The sequence below is a fragment of the Nelumbo nucifera genome, chromosome 1, assembly GCF_055504915.1.
Source record: "Nelumbo nucifera cultivar China Antique chromosome 1, China Antique-T2T, whole genome shotgun sequence".
Lineage (NCBI taxonomy): Eukaryota > Viridiplantae > Streptophyta > Magnoliopsida > Proteales > Nelumbonaceae > Nelumbo > Nelumbo nucifera.
In genome coordinates, this window is record NC_142649.1 from 145,945,482 (window position 1) to 145,965,004 (window position 19,523).

At 44.3% G+C, this 19,523-nt stretch overlaps 1 pseudogene; it reads right to left on the reverse strand.

Moving 5' to 3' along the window:
• Nucleotides 1–259: 259 nt before the first annotated feature.
• Nucleotides 260–9,150, reverse strand: LOC104588312 (uncharacterized protein At4g14100 pseudogene; annotated as a pseudogene).
• Between the last annotated feature and the right edge of the window lie 10,373 nt (nucleotides 9,151–19,523).

Consider the following 19,523-nt stretch of genomic DNA (forward strand, 5'->3'; position numbering starts at 1 on the left):
TCTCGTAAGCTCGAGCTCAATTGTAAGCCCAATGTTTTATAAAAATAAAAATTATACATATAAAAATCATTTTTTATTTGACATATAAAAATTAAGAATTATAAAATATAATTATTATTATTATATAAAAAATAAAAATATTATATAAATAACATTTTTATTTATATATATATATATATATACTTGTAAAAGCTTAATTAGATCCACGAGCCTTAAAAACCAAGCTTACCGAACTAAATTGAATTTTTCACAAACCGAGTTCGAACAACTCATAAAAAACTCAAATCGTAATTTAGGGAGACTATCTTCTAAAAACAAAATCGTATATACACCCATGAAAAGTGAAAACACGCATCCAGCTGCGTAAAAGAGAATCGGGGCTCCTCTTTTATGGTAGGCGAGGCATAGAATTGTGATTGGATTGGATTCCCGTCCTCATGTTCACATGGCCATATGTTGATGTTCTACCACTGCTCAGCACAAAGTTTTTCTGTGTGTCGAACACGCCATCCTCCCCTCTTTCTTTTGAAACTGACGGAGTCCTGGCGCTTGGCAGCTAACGGCAGTCTGGACTCAAAAAAAATTTAAAATTTGTAAACCCGCCTAACCAACCCTCTTGTCTACCTCTTTCGTTCTCCCTCTTCCATCCGCTCTAGTTCTGTTTCTTCTTCCCTCTCTCCTTGTCTTCAACTCGCGGCCCCTCCATTTCTTCCCTCTCATTGGCAAAGGACATATTTTCCAGCAACCCACCGTTGGATTAGAAGCCCAGTACTCATGCAATGTACAACTGTACAAGGTGGGGTACTCTATTAATTCTGAAAGGTGACAGTTCCCACTAACAAATGTGAACACCAGACAAAGGACTTGCAATTAGATTTTGATTGCTTGATGAGTGAATGTATAAGAAGGTAGATTTGGATCCTGCATTTTGTTATCTCAATGGTGGTTTCTCAGTCATAGAGAGAGGTCATACATAGAAACACAGAATTGCCGTTTTTACTTCTATTATACCAAAGTTGCAAACCCTGTATATATAAATGAAAAACCTAGGTTTCTCTGATAAGTGAAAGCTAACTACATGTAAATATGGAGGAAAGAAAAAGAATGCTGAAAGTGAAAACCCAAAAGAAAACTTTTTAAGATATTTTAAGCTTTTGTTGTTTAAAGCAAAACCATCGCAAACAAACTCCCCAACACGGCAAAACCACCGACAACTGCCACCGCTGGATCCTCAACTGCCACCGGGGTCGAATCCGGAGAAGACACAATAGCCCCATTTCTTGGTAACAACACCATTACGATTGGGGAGAACAACCGGAGACTTAATTGTAGTTATTCCATTCAACAACTTTCGTTGATGTATGCCTGTATTCGACTTCCGTCTTGCTTGCTCACCCCCTATTCTCTTTTTTCTTTATTCACCACATCCGACTTCGCAAAGTCCAGCACAAGCGGCGGTTCCAGAACTTGTGAAAGACGCAATTCCAACTACAATCTGTGTTTTGACACCATTCTAGTCGGTGCCATTCCACTGAACTTCTTAAGATTCATTCTTTCATCAAACCCTCCCGAGAGTTGCCAGTAAATACAGACTGTAATTGGCTTTCTTCCTCCTAAAAACAGTATACAAGGGCTCGCCATTTTTCATCCTCGAGTACTGCTCCCTACTCGAATGTCATAATATGAATGGATCTCCATGCAGAGAATAACCCTGTGTAAAAGAGCTAATGAACAACCCTCTTGGTGACAATGTCCTCATACTACAAAGTGAAATCGACCTTCTCCTAGGCATTGTAGAGGAACCCATCGACGTATTGGTAGCCGATGTAGTTTGCAACGTCTAGCCATTTGGGTATAGAGATCCCCACCTCGAAGTGCTGAGTCCTACACACCTTGGAAGAGTCCAAGGTGTAGTAGAAGGAAGTGCCGTTGTTCCATTCAAGGTGGTAAACAAGTCGATCCAGCCGGTCCCGGATTATGTTGTAGTTGCGGCCAGTGGGACAGTCGTACTAGAGATCGATAATCTGCAGGGACCGTTGTAGTTGACGAAGAAGATGAATAAAATTGGGGAGGCCATAGGGTTGGTGTTGAAACTGCGTCTTTTGAATTTGAGCTTGAGGATACGAGAGAGAAAAGCAAAGAGAGCAGATGAAGAATAATATTAGGTTTGTTAAGATAATGGGTTCAACTGCCAATAACGTTATGTGAGGAAAATATCAGAGAGAGAGAGAGAATCGGTGATGGTCAATGGTCTCTCTGACTCTCAGCTTAGGGGCGGTGGGGAGGGATAAGAAAAGAGAGAGGGAACAAACAAGAAAGGAAAAGGATTAATTGAATTTCATGGTTTTTTGGAGTCCAGACTGCCGTCAGGTCTGGAATCAGTTTGATACGTAAAAGGAGGAGAGCAACGTGTTCGATTCTCTTTGGTTGGAATAGAAAATTTTCTGTCCCCAGGGGACAGACGTTGCGAGATCACATACATTGCACGCTAAATAGTAAAAGGGTCTCCAATCAATAATGGCAATGGGCCCCTCACGCGAGGGACTGAAAACCAGCCCATTAGCGTAATAGCGTCAGTGGGGCTGAGCGTAATGCTAATGCAACGGTGTTACGTGTATCCGAACATGGCGTCGGAAAATTGACTCCGTGTGGTGGGCCTTCAATCTGCGACTCGATCCACAAGCCACCTCCCATACCAAACCAGTAGTTATTAACTTGTTATTATTAAACACTCTTCTTTACTTTCATTTAAAATTCCAAGGACATTCTCATTTCTATATTTTATATATTTTTTCCATTTGAATCCGACTATATAATATATGATATCGGAAGATGATATGGAAAAAAATTGTAACAAATTAACTGGTAATAAAAGTAATAACCAATCAACTATTAAAATGGCATCACATTAGCATCACATTTGAAATCTGTTTTTCAAAAAAACCTGATATTTGGTTAACTGTTTTTTCAAAACACATTCTCATACCACACTTTGGAAATTTGGAGATATGTGGTATGAGAAAACACCTTTTTTTACCATTTTTAGTTTTTTCTACTGTTTCTAACAACAGTATATTGCCTACATTAAGAAAACACTTATGTGACAACAATAACAATAATTACAAATAAAAAAATCTGAAAAAATGTTTGAGAAAATAATGTGCAGCACCATTTTATGAAAAAGCGTCTCTAGAAAAACAGAATTGGTTCTAAACACGGCCTAGATTCGCGGAGTTAACATCAAACCTTTTCCTATTTTGACTTGCTGAGACGTTCCTAATTGTAGGAAAAAAATGAAGCTCAGACAAGCATCGGCAAGATAACGGAAAAAGATGTCCGCAATTTGGTGGGGAAAGACGCCTTGGATCGAGTGTCGGCAAGCAAAATTCCCTTGAACTTTTTGAACATTTTGATGTAAATGGACGATCGCAGTCCGATGTCCGGAGTTCAGAGTTCCACACTAATGGAGAACTGCAGTTTATTACATAGTGTACCAAACCTATAATCATGATACAGGGAACTGCAGTTTATTAACAATAGAGTGCAAAAGGGTATAAATGAAAGGGAAATGTCAGCTAAAGGATTAAATATAATTTCTGGTTTACTAGCTTTATATTTGACTTTTTAAAATGGTAAGTAAAATAAACTAACCTCCGCTTCAAATGAAAGAAAATAGAGATATATAGTAGAGGATATTATTAGGGATAGCAACAGGGAGAGATCGGGGAGGGTTTTGTAAATTCTAGATCTTATTTACCCCTAAATTTCTCAATCAGTACCCACCCCAAAACCCGTAGTAGGATGGATTTTAAGAATCCAAATCTATTCTCCCCACACATGAAAGTGCAAAACCCTCTCCGACTTTACCTAGGGGTGAACAAAAAAAATAAAAAAACTGAACCGACTAAAAAAATCGATCGAAACCAAACCGAAAACTCGGTTAATCAAACCGGTCGATTCGGTTCCGATTAACCTTTAAAAAAAACGGTGATTAACCGAACCGACCGAAATATGTATACTAATAGTCTAATATATAATATATTATATTTTATTTTTTATATATTTTTTTTAAATCGAATAGGCTTCTCACTTTCTCTTTATTTTTTTTCTCTTTTAAATATGGTTCGTCAGTCCTTTTTGTCATTTTTGGTGACTCAGCTTTTCAATTTTCATGTTTTCTTGTTGTAGACTTGCATATCTAAAGCGACACGCATCCCTGTGCAATCCGACAGTTCGACAGCTTTTCATGATTTCCTCTCTTCGAATCAAATTAACCTAATGCATTTCCCTTTCTCTCTCACTCTTAGTTCTCAGTCTATCATCTCTCTAGTCTTCTTCTTCCCCAAACCGACAGATAGCCTCTGAGTCTCTGACCGACGACCTTCAAGTTCTCAATCTCTCATCTCTCTAGTCTTCTTCTTCTCTAGACCAATCGATAGCCTCTCAGTCTCCGACCGACGACCTCTAGGCTCCAACCGACGGCCTCCGAGTTCTCAATTTCTCATCTCTCTTCTTTTTCCCCAATGGGAAAAAATCCCAGACCGATCGACAACCTTTCTCTCTCTCTCTTTTTTATTTTGAGTGCATAAGTAATCGAAAAACCAAACCGCAGTTGACCAATCGACCGATTAACTAGTTGCATTGGTTTGGTTTCGGTTTAAATACTTAAAAAACTAATTAGGTCAATTCGGTTCAAAGAATAACCAATCGAACTGTGGGCACCCCTAACCCTACCCTCCCCACATTCAAGGGTAGGAACAGGTTAGGTTTAAAACCTTCATCTAATTTCCTGTTATTTCTCATCATATATAAGCAATGAATAAGTAAACAACACAAATAAACATCAAGATTTATAATTATTTGATTAAGACATGTAAAAAACACATACACTATCAATTGTCATTCACATAAAATTCAAAATATTATTAAATTCAATACTTAGTACATAAAATTTATATGATTTTCAACAATATGCGGGTTGGGGAGGATCGGGTTTAGCCTAATACTATACCCTACCTATACCATGTGGGTTATAGAATCACAAAACTCATAACTGCCCCAAAACCCATCATTTAAGCAAAAAAAACCTGCCCTGTTGGAGAGAGTAGGGGTGATACTCATCAGGTATGGTAGAAATTGCCATCCCTAAGATATTTGTCTAGGAATGAGGTAGGATGTAATCTGATGCGATCCCCACTTACGTGAGAAAGAATTTATGTAAAATAATTGAGGCAGGAATAAAATGGAGGAAATGTCAAAAACCACTGTTGATGCGCTTGAAGGTTCAAATAATATTCGAGGAATGCGACAGAAGATTTAGGAATTGCAACCTTTCTATTTCATATCAGCATATTCACAACGAAGAGAATCATGCAACAGATTGGATTGCGAATGGGCACATTACAAATATATCGCCTGTGGATTCACTTTTGTTGGGATCTTGATTATAATGTTTTGTCTGATGCAGTTGGTAGTGCTTTTGTTTGGTTTTGTTAATTTTTTTTATTGTATTAAAAAAGGTGGAAATTTTGTATCAGCTTTGTAGGATATGAAATTTGCACCGATAGTGAATACAAAAAAGATGAAAAAGTACAATTTTTTGTATATGAGAAGGACCGGGGCTGTGTTTGGTTGCAGTGCAGTGCAATTTTATTTGTACTGGTATAAATGTATGGGAGTGCAAATAAAAAATATAAATTCTTGTTTAATTTTGTTTTGGAGTTTACTTTATTTTGTTTTGTTTGGTTTATGGTTGAGCTGGTCAAGGATGCCACATGGCGGCCCCGCGGCCATCTCTTTCTAGCCACGTTTGCACCACACAAGATAGATAAACACAACCAAGAAGGAGTGCCCTGCACGAACGAGGAAGTTAACTCCACTGGAGAAGAGGAGACATCCCGAAAACCTTGGCGAACAACCTCATCTTGACAACCCTGGAAGCCTCATTCGTTTAGAACATGGACGTTCAACTATAAATAGGTAATCTCCGCCCAAGGTAATACCTCTACACCATCTTTTCTGCTTGGACCAGCATCGTTCTCACTTGCTCGGCCCAACCACTTACCTTTATTTGACTGACTTGAGCACCGGAGTACCTATCCGGGGAATAATTCCTCGGGCCTCTTTCCCTCTTGGTTGCAGATTCCAAAGTACGACTTCGTCCTTCCACCTCAGCTTCGTCCAATTGACAAGACTATCTCACTGCGTCCTCGGATCGGACAACATCATGTTTCATGTCTTAATATACTTTATTTGTAATACAATTAATCAAAATAAGCTAAAATTTAAAATAACAATAAGTCAGAATTTACATTAATGACCCCACATTTTTGCATCAGAACAAATTTATTTGCATTGTAACCAAACACAGCCTAAGCCTAAGGAATAATGTCAACTTCTTTCACCACTTTTCGAAAATTCAAATGAATTGGTAGATGAATCACCGCATGAAAATAATGAAGATGAAGTTAAAGAGTTTGTGATGGTTAAAAATTGTATTCTCCTTTATTCTATTGGATATTTGGATGCTACAATCAACATGACAATTGAACCTCACCTGACCAATTGTTAATGCATTTGAATTTTAATGGAAGATCAACGGGAATTCAACCATGGTTAAACCGAACAATTGAACTTGATCTTGGTTGAAACCAGTATGAACCGGATTGAACCACCAAGCTATCTGAATGGGTTTGCGCTAATTGGGCTCGATGTGGTTGAAATGCATTGGTCTGAATTGGATCAGAACATCCGACCATCTAACTAACTTTGGGTTAATTCAAGCTGAGTATGGCTGAACCATGCTAATTTGAAGGGTTGCCCCAAACTTGATCAGAACATCTAACCATGCATCTGGATAGGGTCGGGGCCATATGAACTGTACTAGCCCTAATTAGATCGGATTATTGAATCATTCAATTTTTTAAAAAAACCAATGTGGAGGCGGAATTGTTAATGCCTGAACACCGAGGAGCACTTTCAGCGTTAAATCGTTAATGCCTGAACACCGGGGAGCACTTATTTCAGCCTTAAATTGTCACAAAAGGGACAAAAAGGATGCCTGCGAACACAAATAGATTGTTATCAGTCAACAGTACAAATAGAGATCGTTGATAGTAAGTTTAACAAGGGGTTCATTTGGTTAACAGAGATCATTTATGTTGAGAAACGGTGGATCTGTGAGAGAGGAGTCAGAGATCCCGGTGTGGCTTACCCGGCAAGGACACTCCGATGACTAAGTTAGCACTCAGTAGTAGTAGTAGAAAGCTTGAAGATGATATCAGTGAGTTAGAGAGCAAAGATTACACATACACACATACCTTCACCCCTGGGGGGGTGAAGTCTTTATATACTAGAGTCATCGTGGGTTGGTGGAGCGATTCCTGGATCCTCGCTGTCATGGGATCCGTTTGCGTGTTAGGTGGGTAAAATGCCACCAACCGGTAAGATTGCCTGCTCCCATCTGAACTGAGGAGTGGGTGAGTTAATATAGCCATTACGATTCATAATCGCATAAAATGCGGAATACAGTGGTGAGCTCCTCGGGGTTGTAACGTGAAAGTCGGCCTGACCAGGTAGCAAGCTACTTGTAAGGTTCCGGATTGCCTGGTGACGAGCCGACTAGTGGTGAGCTTCCTAAGCTCATGCTCTTTAGATCCGACCTGATATGAATGCCGAAGTGCCTTGGGACCGAGGTGGTCCTAGTGTGACCTTGCGCCGAGGTATACTCGTCCCGAGGTAGTCTTGACCAAGGTGATCTGTCTTTTCGGGTTCGATCTGTAGTGAACTTGGTACCGTTATCCTGGTCGCGATCTGGTACTGAGACGATCTTAGTTCGGGATATCCTTAGTTCGGGGTATCAGGGTACCCAAGGACGCTTTGTAGCGAACTGATCATGTTGAGCTGTCACTTGTGTCAAGTCACATCCACGTGCCGACATGATCATGTTGAGTTGTCACTTATGTTGAGTCTCGTTCACGTGTCTCCCTGTTACGAGGTCAGGCCAAATTTCCCTTCATCAATTGCCCCCCAATCCTCGAGCTAGGGGTCTTGACCTGTTTCGGGGAGTTCACGATGTGACAAGTGGATTTGGCTCAAAGTCCAAGCCGCTCTATCAGATAGGTCGCGTGCGGTTTATGCACGGACATCATGCGATCTATAAATTTTGAGGACGCCAAAAAATGCGCTAAACTATTTTCGACCTCGAGGGTCGTGCAGCCGGTTTTCTTAGGAGCCATTAGATTGCTTCGATCTCGACCGTTGCTTCTCTGGTATAGTGGCTATAAATAGGGGGTTCACGACTCATTTTTCTCGCCATACCTTCTCAAGCTTGCTTTGAGGTCGTGTCGGAACCCCTCAGCTCGCCACCCCTTCTTAGCTTTCTGAGGTCTCTTCCTTCTTTTCAATGAGTCCGCAATTTTCTTAAGTTTGTATTTTCTTGGTTTAAGCATGTCTAATTCTAGTTTAGACAGCCTTTTAGGTAGTGAGGTTGAGGGTGCCACCGTGCAGACCGCAGCCCCTACGGGGGAGGCTAGCTCGTCACTGGGTGACTCCCCTCTTCGATATCTGGAGGGGGTTTTGGTGCTCGTGGATGAGCCATCTCGGCTCGGGGAGACCGGGGTCCAGGAAGAGGGACCGTCCTCTAGAACAGAGGCCCCATCTTCTTCCCAAGGTCGAGACCCAGATGACTTCGGTCCCTCAACTATGACTTCAGACAGATTGATGTCCTTGGCAGCTCGCTATCGCCCCCGATAGCTTAGTTTTTAGCCTTCCTTTAGGTCAATTCCCTTGGGTTCATGATCATCATGAGCTCAATGTTTTTGAGGAGCAGCTCGCTACTGGGCTGCGCTTTCCTCTCCACCCCTTCATCGTAGAAGCAATTAAGTTTTTCAATATCACTATCGACCAACTTCATCCGAACTCAATTTAGAATATAGTTGATACGATCTCCCTTTTTCACTAGACATTTTTAGCTCGATCTGTGCCATTAAGAGGAACTCGGCTTGTTTGCGCGGGGGCGCCAGACAAAGCTACTACATCTCACCTCAGACCGGTTTCAAAATCCTGTTCGGCTGTCCGAACAAGGTTCCCTCCTGGAAAAGGAGGTATTTCCTCGTTCGAAATCCTGAGGAATGGCCTTTTCCAACTCATTGGAGGGTGGCAATCAAGGATCCCAGAGTGAGAATGGATGCAACAACTAGGGCAGTCAGCAACTCGTGGAGGGACCTCGACCTCGAGATGAAGGATTTCTTGGCCGAGGAGAAGCTTGTGCGAGCTGGTCTGAGCCCTCCTAGTAGGTTTTCACCTTGGTTCTTTTATTTTAGAGTTCTTTTTAATTCGTGGCTAACCTTTTGTTCTTGCAGTTGCCATGCCGAAGGTCGATGCCAAGAATCTTTTCAATAGTATGCAGAAGGCGAAGAAGAGGAGGGCGAAGAAGCCTCATCGGGAGGCCAGCCCTTCAACCCCTGCCCCGCTCGAGGTCCACACCGCGGAGCCGATCTCCGCCGAGCTCCCCCAGGAGGAGGTCCGCCCTCACCCTCCCGTGGTGGATCTGGATGAAGAAGAGGGAAGTGCTCGGCAGCAGGAACTAGAGAGCACCCCAGCGCCTGATCTGGCAAGCACTTCCAGACCCCGACACGAGCCTTCGGAAAGGAGTATCATGACTCACTAGTTCGGGATTCGCAAGAGCGAGGAGGCCATCTTCTCCGAGGAGGTCGCAGATTGAGCCAAGATGCCTACGGCTCGGCTTGGGGGTCGAGTTGCCAACCTCTGCATGGTGGTAGGTGCTTTTACCTTAGACTTTTGTTTCTTTGTGAACTTTTCAGAATGTTCTTACCTCGGTTTTTCCTTGTCAAGTGAATTCCTCCATTCACACGCTGGTGTGTCAGTCGCAAATTTGTTTGAGGCTGTTTCAGGGAGCCAAGGAGGAGGCACAGAAACTGCATCGCGAACTTGATAAAGCTCGGGGCGAGGTGCTTCGGGCCAATAAGGTAGCTCAAAGTCAGAAGGAGCTAATTCTGCCTCTAATTGAGGAAAAGGAGTGACAGTAGGAGCATATCTCTATGTTGACCGACGAGAAGGGGAAACAACAGGAGCTGATCTCCGCGTTGACCGAGGAGAACTCGATGCTGATCGAGGAGAGAACGAGGCTTCGACGAGAAGTTAAAGATCTCAAAGCGATGGTTCAAGAGCGAATTCGGATCTTCGAGACCGCTGTTGAAGAGGCACGAAGCCAGGCTGTTGAACACTTCAAGCAATCTTCGGAGTTCCACGATCTCCAAGTTGAGTATGGTTCGAGCTCCTACCGCTCCGGCTTCAAATTATGCAAGTACGTGATGAGAAAGAACTTCCCCGACCTCGATCTCAAAGCCATCTCCGCATCTAAACTTACTCCCAAGGATGTCGAGGCAGCAAATGTAGAGCCCAGCTCATCAGACGAAGGGAGTGACAACGAGGTCCAAGAGGAGTGCCCCTCGAGCCAGGAGAACGTAGAAGATCATATGGACACCGACCCAGCTGATGAATCTTAACCATAATCTTTGAGCTTTCTTCTCTTTTCTTGTATTGAATGTACACCCCGAAGCCGCCGAGCTCGGGTTAGAACAAAATCTATGTACCTGCATCTTTTTGTAAATGAAATACCAATCTTTTGAGAAATCCTTCGTGCAAAAGATATTCTAAGTATAGATAACTTCCGATCTAGGTAACAAATGTGTAGATTACCCGAATTGTCAAGCTACCGAGTTGGGCAATAAGTAAGGATAATCTTAATAGAAAATTTTCTAAGTGTTTGTTACCCCGAACTGTTTGCGAAGGCTTAGTAGGGGTAACTCCACGTAACGTACGCCGAGGTGAGCGACATCGCGGGACATATACCCGTCCTGTCCGCGCATAGGCTACTTATTTGGATGCCAGTTGTCCCTTATGGGTCCAACCTGCTCTTATGTGCCGTGGTGGGCTAGACATCGTAGGGCTTATGCCCGAGCTGTCTATGTCTCAAGTATTTGAAGCAACTTGCCTATGTTAGCGAGGCCACCAGGTCTCATGTGGTGCCGAGGTCCTTGCTAGTTCGGTACTTTAGCCCTTAGGCTCTGGGAGCAACTTGTAGTCCACACTCCTTGACTTTGCCCATACCGAAGGGACGACTGGGTCTTATACAGTATTGTGGCCCTTAGGCTTTGGGAGCGACTCGTAGTCCACTCCAGGATTTTGCCCATTTCGAAGAGGCAACTGGGTCTTATTCAGTATTGTGGCCCTTAGGCTTTGGGAGCGACTTGCTGTCCACTCCTGGACTTCTGGGAGTGACTCTCAGTTCGCTCCCCTAGTTCGACGATCACATGTAGTATCACCTTAAATTGCTAATGTTTCAGGCTCGAGGTACCTGTTTTCCTTCTAACGTTTCGAGCTCGTACGTACCTTCCCCAAGTACCCACTTTACTCGATAGGGACCTTCCCAGTTCGGTCTGAGTTTACCTACACCGGGCTCAGGTACCATAACTTTTTGAAGGACCAAGTCCTTGACACGGAAGTGCCGCTTCCTGACCCGGGCATTATAATACCGAGCTACTCTTTGCTGGTAGGCTGCGGTCCGGATATAAGTGAGGTTTCGTACTTCTTCCACCAGGTCAAGGTTGGTGTGGAGCTCATCACCATTTTCTTCTTCGTCGTATGCTTCCAGGCGTAATGTAGGTACCTCGATCTCGGCTGGGATTACTGCTTCCGTGCCATAGGTGAGGTTGAAGGGGGTTTCAACTGTGGCGGTCTTGACGGTGGTTCAGTAAGCCCATAGTGCACTGGATAGCTCGTCTACCCATAGCCCCTTAGCTCGGGCTAAGCGAGCCTTCAGTCCGCGGAGTATGGCTCTGTTCGTGACTTCCGTCTGCCCGTTCGCCAGAGGGTGTGCTACCGAAGTGAAGTTTTGATGTATCCCCATCTCGGCACACCAGTTATGGAACTTAATATCTTTGAACTGCTTACCGTTGTCAGAGATGAACACTCGAGGCAGTCCGAAGCGGCATACTATGCTCTTCCAAAAGAAGTTCTATACAGTTCGAGCTGTGATTATTGCTAGGGGTTCCGCCTCTACCCACTTTGTAAAGTAATCCACTGCTACCGCCAGGAATTTCCTCTGTCCTGTCGCTAGCGGGAATGGTCCAAGAATGTCAATTCCCCACTATGCGAAGGGCCATGGGCTGGTGAGGTACTTTAGGTCGACAGCAGGTTGGTGGTGGATGTTGTCGTGCCTTTGGCATTTATTGCATTTTTTGACAAGCTCAAATGTGTTTGCCTTAATTGTGGGCTGGTAATATCCTTGTCATAGCACTTTTTGGACGAGAGCCCTGCCCCCCAAGTGTCCACCACACAGGCCTTCATGAGTGTTGTGGAGAACGAGTTCAGCCTCTAAAGGTCGCAAGCAGCACAAGTAGGGGAGCGTGTAGGATTTTCGGTACAGCCGTCTGTCTATCATGACGTACTTGGCTGCCTGTCGCTCTACCCTTCTGGTCACGTTGTGATCTGCAGGTCGGGTTTCGTGAAGCAGGTAGCTCGCGAGTGGGTCAATCTAGCTCGGCTCTGCTTGTGCAATAGGAGCAACCTCTTCTGCCCCCTCGAGAATGCTGGGCCGAGGTAGGTTCTCTATGTACATGGTCCGCATGGTGTTGTTGCTCATGCTGGCTAACCGGGACAGGGCATCAGCCTCAGCGTTCTCGGACATTGGAATCTGCCTGATGAAGTATGATTGGAAGCTGCGTAGAACTTCCCTGACCTTGGCTAAATAAGCAGCCATGGTGGGGTCGCGAGCTTTGTAATCGTCGGTGACCTGGTTGACAACGAGCTTGGAATCGCTACAGATGATGATGTGTTTCGCTTGTACCTCGTTCGCTAGTGTGAGCCCGACTAGTAGTGCTTCATACTCCGCTTCGTTATTAGATGTCCCAAACTCGAACCAAAGTGCGTACTCCAGTTTCACCCCGCTTGGCCCGTGTAGAATAGCGCTGGCTCCGCTTCCTTGTTGATTGGATGATCCGTCTACATGGAGGATCCAGGGCTCCTTGTCCCAAGTTGGTCTTGCTCTAACCGCGGCTGATGCCGCACTGATCGAAACCTCCTCTTTGTGGTCGAGCTCAATCAGTTCGGGGCTACTGTGTTGAAGGTGCATTCTGCCACGAAGTCAGCCAAGGCTTGGGCCTTAATCGCCGTCTGAAGCTCGTACCGGAGGTTGTACTCACGGAGTTCAATGGCCCACTTCGTCAGTCTGCCAGATACCTCAGGCTTGAGTAAGACTTACCTCAGAGGTTTGTTTGTGAGGACTACAATAGTGTGAGCTGGGAAATACGGGCGGAGCTTCCGAGCTACTGTGACTAGTGCGTACGCCAACTTCTCGATCTCTGGGTACCTGGTTTTGGCGTCCTACAAAACTTTACTCACATAGTAGATAGGTCGTTGAACCCGATCTACTTCCTTTATTAGTACCGAGCTGACTACCCCATCGCTCGCGGAGAGGTGCAGCTTTAAAACATCGCCCTCCTTGGGTTGGGTCAGAACCGGGATATTGACTAGGTATTTCTTCAGCTCGTCGAAGGCGAGCTGGCATTCTTCAGTCCATTCAAAGTCTTTACTTTTCTTAATTGCCTTGAAAAAAGGCAGGCAGCGATCTGCTGACTTGGACATGAAGCGGCTTAGAGCAGCCATACAGCCATTCAGCCTTTATCTTCTCAGGGTTTGCTTCGATATCACGTCGGTTAACTATGTAACCCAGGAATTTACCCGAGGTGACACCAAAGACACACTTGTTAGGGTTCAATTTCATACTATACTTGCGCAGAATTTCAAAAACACATTGCAAGTCACTTATTAAACAGTTCAAAAATTGGGTTTTGACGACCATGTCGTCTACATAGCATTCAACCTTATTATCGATCAACGACTCAAATAGTTTGTGATGCTAGGCCAGGTGCTGATCTCCACAGGTACTGAGATTCACCCTAGGGGCCTGACTTCTTCTCCGCTAAAGCCTACTAGAGGAGTGCTTGTTGGCTTGAGGTCGCCTTCCTGGAGCTGGAGCTTGTCGAACGTGTCTTTGCACATGATGTCTGCTGAATTACCGGAGTCGACCAGGATACGCTTCATCTCGAAGTCGTTGACCCTCATCTTTATAACCAGTGCATCATCATGGGGGTACTGGACCCCGCGTGCATCGTCTTCTCTGAAGAATATCGGATCTTCGGGCCTAGGTCACTTCGGCGGATTCTGCTCTTCGTGTTCCAATTCGCGAACTAAGGACTTCCTTGTGGCCGAGGTGCAGCCCGCGACTATGGATCCGTTGGTGATCGTGTTGATCATCCCGCGGATTGGTCTCTCTTCGGGCAACGGTTTTTGCGGTTGCTCATTGCGTTGACTACTGGTTTCGGGAGCATCTCTCCTTTGCTCCCCCTGCCGATCTACTTGTTTTTTATTACTTTTTTGTACAAAATTTTTTAGGTACTTGCAACGGATGAGCTCTTCAATCTCGTCGCGGAGGTTTTTACAATCTTTGGTACTATGACCATGATCTCTATGAAAATGATAAAATGCATTTTTATTTCTAGTGGCGGGATCTCCCCTCAACCGGGGCGGCCACTTTACGAAAGAGGCATCCTTGATCGCCATGAGGATTTCCCCTTGCTTCGCATTGAGGGGTGTGAAGTTCGTTCTTTCAACCGGGGGAGCTCGGGGATGAAAATCCAACCTGTTCCCTCCCCTGGTTGGGGACTTTCTTTTCTTCCTTTTGCCGCCATCGTTATTCGAGTTGTGGTCTTCTCTCTTTCTTTTCTCTATCGGGGCTTCAATCCTTTGGTTCATCTCTTCTTCAATCCCGATGAACTGATCAGCGAGCTTAAGGAATTCAGTGATGTCTTTGGGTTTGTTTGCCACCACATGCCACTTGAATTCCCTGTGGGTGATTCCCTTTTTTGCTGCCATGAGTCTTACAGCGGGGTCCAAGTCCGGGATCAACAAGCAAGCATCGTTGAAGCGTTTGATGTAGCTTCGAATCGACTCTCCTTCCCTCTGGACTATACTGAGGAGGCTTTCTTGTGACCTCAGACACTTCTTGCTGGTGATGAAGTGCGAGGTGAACAATTGTACGAGTTGCGCCCAACTTTTAATTGTCCTAGGCGCAAGGTTTCTGTACCATGTGCGAGCTACCCCTTTGAAGGTTGTGGAGAAGGCAATGCACATGTAGGTTTCGTCAGCCCTAGCAAGGTGCATCTGGGACTGGAAAGAGTCTACATGGTCATTGGGGTCGAAAGACCCATCATACTTATCCAAGGGGGGACCCTAAAGTTCATCGGCATCGGGGAGGCTAGGAGCTCGGAGGACAGTGTAGAGGGTACAGAGAGAGGGGAGCGGTTTTTGTGATTCCCGATCTTACCTCCACCCTACCTTTAGGCTGCTCAGGTCGGCTAGGTCCCGCGAGCTAGCTTGGGTCTACTGCTCGAGGTGCCTTAGCACGTCTCCTTCGCTGCTGCTTGACTGGCTCTGCAGCAGTGCTGCTGACCTATGCGCTGTAAGACGGTGTCTTGGCCGGGAGTGATTCGGACTGTCAGCTACTGCGGATAGAAAGGCCTTGCCTGGAGTCCGCGGCTAGGACCTCGAACCGGTTTCCTTTAAGAGTGCCTTCAGGTTGCGAGGATCGGGGTGGACTGGTTTTGGTGGGTCGAGTATCTCTCGACCTGCTTACTTGCTAGGAGACGGGAGGAACAACTTGTCTTTCCCTCCTGCCGCAAGACGAGACCTGGGAGGTCTCTCCCCGGCAAGGATGGCTGTTCTGGCGATGAGGCTTGCTTGGTGTGATCGGGCATTGAGGCGAGGTCGGCTGTTGGTTCTGCTATAGCGGTGGGAACTGCTGCTGATACATGTGGTGCATAACCTGCTGTTGGTAATGCTGGAACTGCTGGACTTGCTGCATTTGGGCTTGAATAGCCCGCACACAGTGTACTAGGTCACTTAGTTGGTTCGGTCCGGCTCCAGGGGGAACCACAGAGGGTTCAATGGAAGTCGCACCCACTACAGGGGGAAGTGGGGCGTTCACAGGCACAGTTGGTTGAGGCACAGTCAGTGCTGGAATCCGACCCGCGGGGAGCGGTATGGTGAACTAACCTATGCAAACGGACGGGAACTGAGGTTGCCCCCCGGAGACGTTTGCTTCATTGTGTTGTCCGGCGTTGCTGGAGGAAGCCATGGGTTTGATCTTGAGCTTGAGGTTTTTGAAATGGAGATAAAAGGCTTTTAGTAACGAGTTCCCACAAACGACGCCAAATGATGTGGCGTAATCCGGCTGCTCCCTGCTGGAGACGATCTGGCTGGCAGTAACAGCGGGGACTGGTAACCTGCGAGAGAGGAGTCAGAGATCCTGAGGTGGCTTACTCGGCGGGGACACTCCGATGACTAAGTTAGCACTCAGTAGTAGTAGTAGAGAGCTTGAGATGATATCTGTGAGTTAGAGAGCAAAGATTACGCATACACACATACCTTCGCCCCCAGGGGTGAAGTCTTTATATACTGGAGTCCTCGTGGGTTGGTGGAACAGTTCCTGGATCCTCGCTGTGATGGGATCCGTTTGCGTGTTAGGTGGGTAAAATGCCACCAATCGGTAAGATTGCCTGGTCCCATCTGAACCGGGGAGTGGGTGAGCTAATATAGCCGTTACGAGTCATAATCCCGTAAAATGCGGAATACAGTGGTGAACTCCTCGGGGTGGTAACACGGAAGTCGGCTTGACCAGGTAGCGAGCTACCTGTAAGGTTTCGGATTGCCTAGTGACGAGCTTCATGAGCTTGTGCTCTTTAGATCCGACCTGATATGAATGCTGAAGTGCCTTGGGACCGAGGTGGTCCTAGTGTGACCTTGCACCGAGGTATACTCGTCCCGAGGTAGTCTTGACCGAGGTGGTCTATCTGTCCGGGTTCGATCTGTAGTGAACTTGGTACCATTATCTTGGTCGCGATCTGGTACTGAGACGATCTTAGTTCGGGGTATTAGGGTACCCGAGGTCGCTTTGTAGCGAACTGATCATGCTGAGCTGTCACTTGTGTCAAGTCACATCTACGTGCCGATCTAATCATGTTGAGTTATCACTTATGCTGAATCTCGTCCACGTGTCTCCCGAGGTCGGGCCAAATTTCCCTTCATCAATAAAGTTAATACAAAGCTAGAAAACAGTTTAACAGGTAGTTCATAAGTTAACAGAGATCGTTTATGGTTGAGAAAGGAGTAGCGTTTTTTACATTGGCAAGAACTTTGCTCGATGAAGGCAAGAGCAAGAAGAAATCCCTCAATGGTGTTCGAAGAGTTGATTCACCAGAACCAATGTCGATGAATATGAGCCCTCAACGGCCGCAAGAGATGTGGAAGAGGAAGCTGTGTCTTTCATTATCATAGACGTCCGAAGCACCAGATCAAATTTTACCCGAAGTGTGAACTTGCCAAGTCGGGTAGCTGGAGCCACATTGGATTACCTTTCTCAAAAGGTGTTTCAGCTAAAAGGTGAAATTGAGAATTTTGAAAGCAAAACCGATTTATGACTGTTTCTAATCCAAGCACTCTTTTTGTATCGATTCATTTATTTGCTGATGTATCTTATCATTCATGTCATATCAGCAAAAACGAATCGATTGTGAAATGCACCAGCGCCAAACACTTTATAAGTGATTCAATCCATTTCCAACCTTAAGTAAATGGGCAGGTTGGGTGGGTTCAATTACTCGGGTATATGCAATTGCCACCCCTACCTAAGAGTTAAATTGTAGTAGCACTAGGGGGTATTCGGTGATTGGTACAGTGGTATTGTGTTGCCACTTGCCACTAGAGATTCGATTCGATGTATATTATGTTTATATATATATATATGTATTTATTTATTTATAAATATTTTTATAAATTTGTTATACTATTTATTTTTTTATAAAAAACATGTATATATATGACAAAAATAATTAAAAAGTATTTATACTTTTTGTTTTTACTTTATTTAAATTAATATATTTTAATTTTTTTAATAATTCATTAATTTTTAAAGATAATAGGTTGGATCGGATCAGACCTGAAGATTTGACTTACCAATAAGATTCGAATTCAAATAGAATCATATCAGATTCAATTGGATCTTTGAATCGGATCAGATCCGACATGAAATAGTGTCAGATCGAATTTAAATATACCTTGTTTCGAATCCAATCCAATCCATTTGCATCCGTACAAATATATCTCTTTGTTTTATCACAAAAGTCATTTTTTACAAGATTGATTAATTTGGGATGCAAGTTAAACAGAATATATCCTGCTTTGAATCCGATCCAATCCATTTGCATCTATACATATATATCTCTTTATTTTATCACAAGTCATTAATTTTTTGCAAGATTGGTTAATTTGGGATGAAAGTGGAGCCAAGTTAGGCTGGGTTAAGGTCAATTCCGATTCATTACGAACTATTGAATTCCCAATAAGGGTGTCAATGGATCGGTTTTGGATTGAATCCATTGTAGTCCAAAATTAATTTGGGCGAATTGGATGGACCAACAGGACATATTGGATTGGACCAATCCGGTCCAAAATATTTATTAGATTGGATTGGACCTGATTCATCTGTAATAAATTTATATTGGATTGGATTGGATTAAGCCAATATCTGATCCATTGATATAAGATAAAAATATGTGTGTCAATGGACCGAGTTTAGGTTGAAACCAATCTAAATCAAAATGAACTTGAACAGATTGAATGGCCCAAACATTGAATTGGACCAATCAAAATTGGTCCAAAACATTCATTGGATTGGATTGGACCTGATCCATGGACTCACATTGGACTGGATCGGATTGGACCAAATCCAGTTCAATTGACACCCCTTATTTCCCAACCATAATCCTAATCCTTTGCTTAAAACCTAATTTTGTATGTAAATTTAAAATTGTTGAAGCACGTAAGATGTATATACGGCATTATCTTTGATGGTGAAATATAACAGCTACAGAGAGTTGATTGCGGGAGTACGTAGCTACAATGTCTATTATTAAGAGATAGGATTTCCCAGAAGCAAAAATCGTATACACACACCTGAGAGCTCATGGCATCATCAATCCTTTTCTTTTGGCTGTCATCATCAACCCTGGTGCTATGCCTATATATTTCACGCACACACGCCTGGTTCGAATACGTGACGCGGTGATTCCGATGATTACGCAGACGGCGCAATAGGTTTCCATAAACAATGGTTCATGCTGTGTTAATATCAGAAAACAAAACAAAAAATCTGTTAACCGCGTCGGTGCTATATTTTATTGTAAAAAAGCTATAGATAAACCCGCCCCAATACCATCGTCTAGAGAAAGATAATAGCATTTATTTGGGAAGGAAATAAAGAAAAGATAGATGGAGTAGTACTTGTTGTTAAGAGCTAGCAAGGGACCAGGTCAGGTCAGGCCAGGCGGCCCAGTCCCAGTCCCACAGGACGAGCAGCTTCTTAGCGGCCAGTGACGTTTAAT